The sequence below is a fragment of the Nelumbo lutea genome, chromosome 7 (assembly GCF_056320005.1).
Source record: "Nelumbo lutea isolate HS-2025 chromosome 7, American lotus-T2T, whole genome shotgun sequence".
NCBI lineage: Eukaryota > Viridiplantae > Streptophyta > Magnoliopsida > Proteales > Nelumbonaceae > Nelumbo > Nelumbo lutea.
The window spans coordinates 5,871,525-5,882,147 of NC_142690.1; positions in this window are offsets into that span (position 1 = coordinate 5,871,525).

Below are 10,623 nucleotides of genomic sequence, written 5' to 3' on the forward strand. Positions count from 1 at the left end.
CGATGAGGTTCTCTGAAGCTCCTTACATTCTTATAGTCCTCATTTATGTAATCATTTGTTCATTTATATGCTCTTCCCATACAGATGCATTCCTCTTTCCCCTCAGGTGATTTCTTATCACCTTTTCCCTGTACTTTCTTTTTGTTTTGATGAATTTATTTTTATTATAAAAAGTACACTCATCTTCCCAATATTTTTTATGCTTTTCCTATTTGATTTTCATGTTTTTCCTAAGAAAGTGATAAATCATGAGGTGCCTCATGACTTGAGGCTTATGCCTGAAGCATCCAAAGGTCCTATTACCACGCATCATTCCTCCACATTTTAAAACACCAATTTGTATAGAAGATCCTTGAACTTAATGTAATATTGAGTTGTGCTATATACATGTAGCAAGTTTAAATGTTATGTTGCTTAATTATAATAAAATACTGTTTAGAATATATAACTAAAAATATTACTCTTCAAAGTTAGAGAGGGAGGGAGGAAGGGAAGCCAAGGCCTTTGGATCCAACTTGAACATTTGTTCACATGCCAACAGTATTGCTGGCTCTTTAGCCGGGGCAGGGGTTACTCTAGTAGATCTTATTTGTGGGGAACCAGGCCCAAAATTGAATCTATAATTTTGGTTCTTTGTTAGTATTCACATGTTTGTCAGACTTTGGTTTTTTGGTACTGATCTCATCATTCCAAGCTTCTTGGAATGTTTAAATTTCTTTCTGCACTTCATGTTTATACAATCTGATTGCTGTTGTTGGTTAATAGAGATCACCATCATCATTACCATCCTCCAAGCCTTATCCCAACTATATGGGCTTGGCTACAGGCAAAAATAGCTAGTCACTAGATGCCTTGGTTAATACTATGCTAAGAGCCACTTATCAAAAAAAAAAAACCATGCTAAGAGCCCTCAGAACTTTCATCCAAATGGAACCTAAAAAAATATATATGAGAAAGAAAGCAAATACATACTCTATGCTGTTTTGATCATTAGCATTTACAAATAGTACATTAATTTGCCATTAAATAGGTAGAACCTCATAAGCTTTCTTCAACCACATCCAGGGAAACTCAAGCATTCACCCGTCCAATAACCACTTTCAAATCTTTCCATATGAAACCTTGATGTGTTTAGTGATGAATGGATCCTAAGCCCTTCATTAACTGATAGAAGATCTGCCCCAATTGAGTTACCAACACCAATAAGGCTGGGATAATTAGGACATTCTCCTGTGGATCACTCTCCCAATACGTGAAATCCCTGGATTATTTAAACGGCATCCATCAGAGTTCAATTTAAGTGTGTCTGAAGGTGGGGTACCAGTAGGGGTGATCATTTATGATCTTGCCTGGCCTGAACCAGCATCAAGCCCACAAAGAATGTGGACTCTGGGCCTAGGCCAAGCAATCCCTAGGCCCGACAAGCTCTACTGCCCTAGGCCTAGAAATTGCATGTATATTTATAATATGTACTATAATATCTTATATAATTGGTATAGTGTCTTAAATTTTTTATGTAATTGTATAGTATTTTGCCACATATATATGTATAGTATGTATGACATGTATATATGGCATATATGTATACATGGCATGTATGTATATATGGTATCGTATATATAATATTTTATCAAATATTTCTTTTGGTAATAGAAATAAAATTTATTAAACAGAAAAAGAGTACAAAAGGGGAGTGACCAGAAGTCACTCAAGAGAGAAAAGAAAAACAAACTCCAACTCTCAAATAATAACCAACCCAGCCGAGCCTCAAAATCACCAAAACCCAAGAGCCCAAAAGAGCACTAAAAGACACAAACCACAACAACCAGAGACTAAGCAAACTCAAAAATAGAAAAACTCTACCTCGGAGACAGCACAAACAGAAGCACAAGGTGCCAACCAGCTGGTTGGTAAGGTCTCCTGCTGGTTGTAGCAGAGACTTGGGATCGAATCCCGTCTGCGCCTGGGTTGGGGGATGGGCTACCCCTGTTGGGTAGCCCTTTGAAAAGGAAATAAAAAAAAAGACAGCACAAATAGAACACTTCAAAACCCACGAGAAACAACAGCCTCCCTTGAACAATCAACACCAAAACCACCCTCAAACACTGCAACCTCTATTCCACTAACTGCTAAAAGCTTCTAGAGGTTTTCTTGGTTCTCAAAATCTTCTTGCTTGGTTTAATCCCAAAGAAGCCTCCTTTTAGTCTAGCAAAAGCCTTTGAGACCAGAATGTCTCAATGCTTTCTTTGTTTTTTAAATCTTCTATTTACTAAAACACACATCCGAATCCTTTCCAACTCCAGCACTGTGTTTCTCTCAAAGATTGGGCATCATAGTTTTCAAGGTGCCAAGGCGAGGCTAGGCGACAAGGGGGCGCCTACTCGCCTAGGTGATGGATTTTTTTATGTTGAAAATATAGATCCTAGGGCAGTTCCCTAGGTACCATAACCACATTTCCCAAATTTTCATATGAAAGTTATAAAGTTCATATTAAAGTATAAAAAATCAACATATTCATGAGAAGAAAGATAAGAAGGAAAATAAAATTCAAAAAATATAGGGGCTGAACCCTTATTTTTGTTATAGGAAAAGAAGAAAAGAAAAAAAGTATTGGTAGTAGTAGTAGTAGTAGTAGTAGTAGTAGTAGTAAAAGAATATATGGAAGATGAAAATGTGTTGATTAGATAAAATTTTAAGTTCTTCCTTACTTATTAGTTCAGGTTTTGTGGACGCATCTCTACCTCAGTTGGAAACAGCTCTTGGAATTCTGAGTTGGTTTGAAGTGGTTATGGGTCTTAAAGTCAATCTGAACAAAAGTAAGATCATCCCATTGGGTCAAGTTGTAAATTTGGAAGATTGTGCACAGATAATGGCCTGCCATATGGAGCTCCTTCCGGTTAAGTATTTGGGGTTGCCTCTTGGGGCAAAATGTTCATCTTCTTCAATCTGGAGTCCAATCATTGAGAGAATGGAGAGGAGGTTGGCTCTTTGGAAGGCTAAATATTTATCTTTTGGCGGTAGGGTTACATTGATTAAGAGCTCCCTGTCCAATCTCCCAACACACTTTCTTTCTCTCTTTCCAATTCCAAATAAAATTGCAAAGAGGTTGGAACAGCTTCAAAGGAACTTCTTATGGAGGGGATGGGAGGATGAGAAGAAAATTCACATTGTTAAGTGGGAGCAAGTGTGTAAGCCTAAGGAGAAGGGTGGTTTGGGAGTTAGGAAAGTAAAAGATTTCAATGCTGCTCTTCTTAGCAAATGGATATGGAGATTTGCTTATGAGAGAAATGCTTGGTGGAGGTGCCTCATTGCGGCTAAGTATGGTGTGGATTGGGGAAATTGGAAAACTCTCGATCCCCTTTCATTTGGGGGTAGTTTTCTCTGGGCTGGTATTTGTAAGATCAGTACTCTTTTCATGAATGGGGTCAAGTTTAAAGTTGGAAAAGGGGATAGAATCAAGTTTTGGAAGGATTCCTGGTGTGAGGAAGGCCCCATTGGCTGATGCTTTTCCCCAACTGTTCCAAATTGCAGTGAATCAAGATTCTTCAGTTGCTGATAACATTAGTACCGTTGGGGGCTCCTTCTCTTGGACTCCCCTATGTAGGAGGAATTTGCTAGACTGGGAAGTGGAGGAGTATGTAGGTCTGTTGGGGCAGATTCAAAATCAAAGAATTGATATGAGTATGGAAGATGAATGGACGTGGAAGTGGAATGCAGATGGTAGATTCACAGTTAAATCCCTTTTCCTTAAGATGTGCAGCTCAGGTCAGGAGAACTTCTCGGATGGGCAGATTTGGAACCCCACCTGTCCCTCCAATGTTAACTTTCTGGTTTGGACAATGGTTTTGAATAAATGTCTAACTAGGGTCAACTTGGAGAGAAGGGGTATGCAGATTCTTGATCCCTCCTATTTCTTATGCGGCATGGGTGCTGAATCTATAGATCATTTGTGCATTCATTGTCCGATCCCCTCTTCAATCTGGGGACATTTCTTCAAGAAACTAGAGGTGTGTTGGGCTATGCCTAAGTCTGTGAAGGAGCTGTTTATGAGTTGGAGATTGGAGGGTCTTAGCATGAAAGGCAAGCTTGTTTGGAATACTATTCCGCAGGCTGTTCTTTGGTCCATTTGGATGGAAAGAAACAATAGAATTTTTCTGTAATCAATCTAAAAGTCCAGATGAGATTGTGCAAAAAGTGGTGGGGAAGATTTGCTCCTGGGTGTTGGTGAATGAGGAGTTTAAAAGTCAGAATGTTTCTCTCCTTCTTTGTACTAAATCATGGATGTTCTTGTAATATGTTTTGGGCTCAGGAAGGCCTAGTTGGCCTAAGTCTTGTTGTATTTGGCTTTCTCATTGAATAAAATTACTTTACCTTTTTCCAAAAAAAAACTTATTAGTTCAGGTTTTGAAGTCTTTGAGGGTTCAAAACAAAATTTAGCAATGTTTGTGTTGATTAAAGCCTAATAAATAAGGAAATAATAAAAAGAAATTAGTATATCAACATACAAAATGATTATTTTAGTTTAATAATGTCTATTTTATAGTTATAATCTAAAAAAAGAATGAACAAAAAAGTATTTTATAGTAGGAAGCAAGGTTCAAAGTATCGATACGATACGCGTATCGGCAGTATCGTATTAGTACTTAGAAACACCCGAAACTCTTTTTTCTTTAGTTTTTTTTTCAAATTTTGGTTTTTTGGGAAGCTAAAAACAGGCTTTTGTATTAAAAAAAGTTGGGGTTCCGAAACCCCTAGAAACAGGCATTTCGGAGCGTATTGTTTTCAAAAGATACGGTACGATACGCTCGATACGGGGCGTATTGTATCGATGCTTTAAACCATGGTAGGAAGTAAAAAACTGCTTGGCGATTAGGCGAGGTGAGCCTCAAAGGGCGCCTTGTCACCTAGGTGTCGCCTTGACAACTATGTTGGGTATCAACTAAAGCTTCGGTTTTTTCACTACCATCCTCTTCCAAACTAGTTGTGCTTAAGTTGTTGTGGCCTTCATCTATTGGCTATGCATGCACTTTGAAAATCTTCAACAGTCTCTCTTTCAAGCATCATGTTGTGTTCCTCCAGATCTTGGAACATTTTCCTTGTAAGTGACTCACCTCCCAACAAACACAAGCCTAAAGCTTTACTTGCATCCATAACTGTGTCTATAACCGTAGTCACATCAATAGCTTTTTGTCAATGTAATGAGTCTCATTAATAGCTTTGCCAATCTATTATTGTCAGCAGTTGGAGAACTGGTAGAAGGAAGGCGGGGTTGTGTGATGTGGATGGATATAGTGGGGATCCCACTGCATGCATGGTGCATCAATACGTTCGACTTTGAGGAAACCACTACATCTTGTGGAAGCTCATACAATTGGATGATAGAAATCGGAAATGGGAGAAAATGGGCATGGGAAGGATACTGGTCAAAATAGAAAATATGCTAGATGTTCCAAAGAGGATGAACCTGAGATTTGCAGATAACGATATGTTCTAAGTTTGTTTGTTGAAGGAACGGACGACACATACTGCATGATAGATAAGGAAGAAGGGGCGGAGATGAAATCGGACGAAAGCAATAGAGAGGAAGGATGATGGAGGAATGACTGAAGGAGGAAGGAGGAAGGAGGAAGGAGAAAGGGCAGGTGGAAAAACAAGGGAGGAGCCAAAGAAGAAGAAGATGAAGAGATGAAGGGAAGAGGAAGAAGATGATGAGTTGGTGGAATCTTTGAGAAAGAAAACACACGTGGAAGGAGGGGATGGGTTTGCAGATCAAGAAAGAGGACAAATGGAGGTCAATGGGCCTGGGCTAATAGGGGAGATAACTTTAAAGAGGAAGGGGTAAATAGAAGGGGAGTGGAAAAGTCGCTAGCCGCTAATTGGTAACAAGAAGGTAGGCCTAAAAAGAGATTACCGCTTCATCAAGTTAGCGGTAAACTTCAGAAAAGCATTGAGAGTTAGAAAGACAGAGATCAAGGGGGGCAAACTTTGAAAAAGCACTTCATTTTCGAAGAAGGCCAGCTTCGACTGCTTAAGTTCTAGGAAAACCACTGGCATAGGTCACAAGGATGCGAAAAAAAAGGTAATTGGATTTGGGTGGTGACCAAGTTTGAGATCGGAAAAAAGATCAATTTTTGGGAGGTGAGGTAGAAAAGAAGAGATTAACAAGCTCGATGGTAGAAGGAGATTCGAAAAAAGATGTATTAGAAGAGAAGACTAGAGATTCAAAGAGAAGTAATGGAACAACAATTCAGGAAAACAAAGAGACCTCAAATAGGCTGAGAGAAGGGGAGTTTGATTCATTTTCAGAGGCAGAAAGTAGTAAGGGAGAAAATTTTCAAGAAAGGGGCACAAAAAAGAAGGGGGTATCAGGGAGGCTGAATGTTCAAGAGGAGTAGAGATCTTCCGACAACCAGGATCCAAGCATCATAGAAAAAACAACAAAGACAACAGAAGGAAGTAAGAAAGAAGCACATGTGCGACTTGATACTAGTATCCTAGTATCTTAGCACAAAACTGATGAGGTGAATTAGTCTTGCTCACTGAGCATCCTTGAGTTGGAAGTTCCAAACAAGGGGAAGGGGAAATAAGAAAAAGAACAAAGGAAGAGGTAGGGGAGAAAATAACAAAAAAAAAATGAAAATCGTGGGAGGAGGGAGGAGGTAGAACTCGAGATAGGGCATATAATAGAAAAAAAGAAGACATTCAAATATAAATCAGAGTCTAGAAGGAGAGAATTATGGGGAAGAAGGAGAAGCTTTAAAGACCAGGGACGGGAATAGAGAGAAAGAAAGAGTAGGACAAATTCAAGAGGATCAAGAAGTTGCGGAAATAGTTCAGAATGGGAAATTGAATATTAACAAATTGGCGGAGAGCGAGGTCGAGATAAGAAAGTCTCTCGGTTTAGTCTTCTGGGGAAGAGATGGTTTCGTGAGAATAACTTTTGAGAAATTTGAAAAAAAGAAAAGAGAAGAGAAAAAGAAAAGGGAAGAATATCTAGAAAAAAACAAGGGGTGGGATGAGGAAGGGGGAGAGGAAGAGGGACTGTACGAGATTGAGTGAAATTTGGGGGCCAGGGGGAAGGGGAGGAAGATGAGGATTCTTAGCTGGAATGTGAGGGGTATGAGGGAAGGAAGAAATTTTCTTAGAAGTATCAAACCAGAGGTGGTGTTACTTCAAGAAAAAAACTGGAATTTTTTTTATGTAAAAATGAAAAACGAAATTTGGGGTGAAGAGGAAGGTGAATGGGTGGAGCTTAGAGCTATGGGGCTGTTAGGGGGAGTTGTAATTATATGGAATCCAGGTGTCTTTAAAAAGGTTGGGGAGGAAGTTGGAGTGTTCTCAGTCTCAGTGTGCTTACAAGAAGTAAATGGTGACTGGAGATGGGGTTTAACTAATGTTTATGGGCCAAATGAGGAGGGGGTGAGGGTGGGGGGAACTTGGAGGGCTGAGACAGAAGAGGGATGGGCCTTGGTGTGTAATTATATGGAATCCAGGTGTCTTTAAAAAGGTTGGGGAGGAAGTTGGAGTGTTCTCAGTCTCAGTGTGCTTACAAGAAGTAAATGGTGACTGGAGATGGGGTTTAACTAATGTTTATGGGCCAAATGAGGAGGGGGTGAGGGTGGGGGGAACTTGGAGGGCTGAGACAGAAGTGCGATGGGCCTTGGTGTGTAGGTGGGGACATCAATGTAGTAAGAAGGAGAAGTGCAATAAATGGGGGAAGGGATAGCAGAACTTCTGTAGGTATGAGGAGGTTTGACGAATTCATTAACAAACGAGGGGGTGAGGGTGGGGGGAACTTGGAGGGCTGAGACAGAAGTGCGATGGGCCTTGGTGTGTAGGTGGGGACATCAATGTAGTAAGAGGGGAGAAGTGCAATAAATGGGGGAAGGGATAGCAGAACTTCTGTAGGTATGAGGAGGTTTGACGAATTCATAAACAATAATGAGTGATAGATATTCATTCATCAAAAAAATAATGAGTGATAGATCCACCCACTGCTGATTAGAGGGAAGTTCTCCTGGTCAAATGGCCAAATTCCAGTTATTCTCAGGAGTCTGGACAGATTCTTATTCTTGGGAGATTGGGCAGACTATGTGGGGGAAGTTGTTCAAGAACCAATGAGCATCTAATTGTCAAACCATAAGCCAATCCTTCTGTGTTGTTGTAGGGTTCAAATTTTTTAGGTTCGAAAATGTTTGGGGGTACTCCAACCAAACTTTGTGGAATGGGTAAAAAGTAGAAGGATTTGCAAGTGGAACGACCAGCAGACCTAAAAGTGATTAAAAAGTTCCAAGCTATCAAACAAGAGTTGAGAGAGAGAAGGAGGGAAGTATTTAGAGGGGAAGAGGACAGAAAAAAAGAGATCTTGGAAAACTGGCCAGATTAGAAAGAGTGAGAGAGGAAGGATGTTTAGGATAGAAACCAAAATTTTGATGGCTGTTTTGGAATCAGAACTACTTTTGAGGGAGGAAGTAGGGGTGATTCGAGATCCAATCCTATTTGGTTGAATTCGGATCACCCCTATTCGGATCTTGGGATCGGGTTGGATCGGATAATAGGATCCGATCAGAAATCGGGTCGGATTCGAATCACCCCTATCTGATCCGATATATATATATATATATATATATATATATATATATATATATATATATATATATAAAATACATATATATGCTAGTTATTTATTTATATTATATTTTTATAAATTTGTTATATTATTTATTTTTTTAAAACATGTATATATATGATGAAAATAATTAAAAAATACTTGTATTTTTTGTTTTTACTTTATTTAAATTAATATATTTTATTTTTCTTTTAATAATTTATTAATTTTCAAAGAAAACAAGTTGAACCGGATTAGACCCGAAGGCCCTACTTACTGATAGGATTCAAATATGTTCCGATCGTATCTGATTCGAATATGTTCCGATCTGATCCATTGCATCCCTAGTAGGAAGTCAGGTGGAGGCAGAAATCTAGAGCTATGTGGCTGAAAGAGGGAGACAAGAATACCTCTTTCTTCCATGCTTTTGCAAATGGGAGAAGGAGGAGAAATTTGGTGACGAGGGTCCAAGTGGAGGAAGAGGTGATAGACACATGGGGGGAGATTCAAGAAAAAGTGGTTTCTTACTATGGAAAGCTGTACACGGGGAGAAACTGGAGTTGAGTGTCCTTGGGAGATCTGGAACCAAATTGGCTAAGCAACAATGCAGCAGGTTGGTTAGAAAGGGATCTTGAAGTTGGAGAGGTAAAGGAGGCTGTGAAAAAGATCAATGGTGAGTTGGTGATAAAGCACCAGGGCCAGATGGTTTCAACTTTAATTTCATTAAAAGTTGCTGATACTTTTTGCAAGGGGGCTTCATGCAGATTTTCAAGGAGTTTTGGGAACCCAAAACTCTTGACAGGAGGACAAATGCTACATTCATCTCTCTATTACAGAAAAAAAGCAGGGCAGTGAACATCAAAGACTTCAGACCAATTAGTTTGTTAAGCAGCCCCTATAAGCTATTGGCTAAAATGCTGGCAGGAAGGCTGAGAAAAGTAATTCAGGAGGTGATAGGGGAAACTCAGATGGCTTTTGTAGAAGGAATTCTTGGAGGAAATGCAAAGGTTGATGGGGTTCGGAGAGGTTTGGATAGGGTGGATATGTGGGTGCATTTCATCAGCCTCATTCTCACTGTTGGTCAATGGGTTGTCACCAGAATTTTTCCAAGCTTCTAGAGGGCCGAGACAAGGGGACCCACTTTCCCCTCTGTTGTTTGTAGTAGTCATGGAAGCACTAAATCTGATTATGAAAAGAGGAGTGCAGAGAGGATGGTTAGAAGGCTTTAAAGTCGGTAATGAAAGCCTGTGTATCTCTCACCTACAATATGTGGATGATAATGCTAATATTCCTAGATGTTTCAGCAAATCGAGTGCTGAATCTAAGGACTATTTTATCCAACTATGAGATGTTGATGGTTCTTAAGGTGAATTTAGAAAAAAAAGTTTACTGATAGGAGTTGGGAACCTAAGTAATGTAAGGTAGGGGAGCTACCTTTTACTTATCTTAGACTGCTGGTGGGAGCAAAAACAACAGCTAGCAGTATCCACAGACCTTTAATAGAAAGGGTGGAGAGGAGGTTAGATAGATGGAAAGCCAAGTATCTTTCTTTGGGTGGGAGGATCACACTCATAAAGAGGGTTCTTTCTAGCCTACCAACATATTGTCTTTCCCTATTAAGAGTTACCAATGAAGTGGTGAGGAAAATTGAGAACATTCAGAGGGATTTTCTATGGGGGGACTAAAAAATTTCATTTGGTCAAATGGGAATGCACTAATATTCCCTTTATTTTTCCCATCTTTTATTCCTAAAATCGAATCTTCTAAAGCTTCCTTCAGCATTTCCTATGACTCCAATGACCTCTGTACTCCAGGCATGTAATGGTATCCCATAGATATCTAAAATCAAATAAATCTCATTTTCTCTACATCCTTTTCCAAACAAGACGACCATCTGCTGAAAAAAATTCCTGGGCTTCTTCTTCTCCCCATCCCTTCCCTTGCTAGGGCATCTTCCATGTCTTCTCTCCATCTGAAGCTGAAGAGAAACAAAGATGCCTCCAACCTTTGAACAC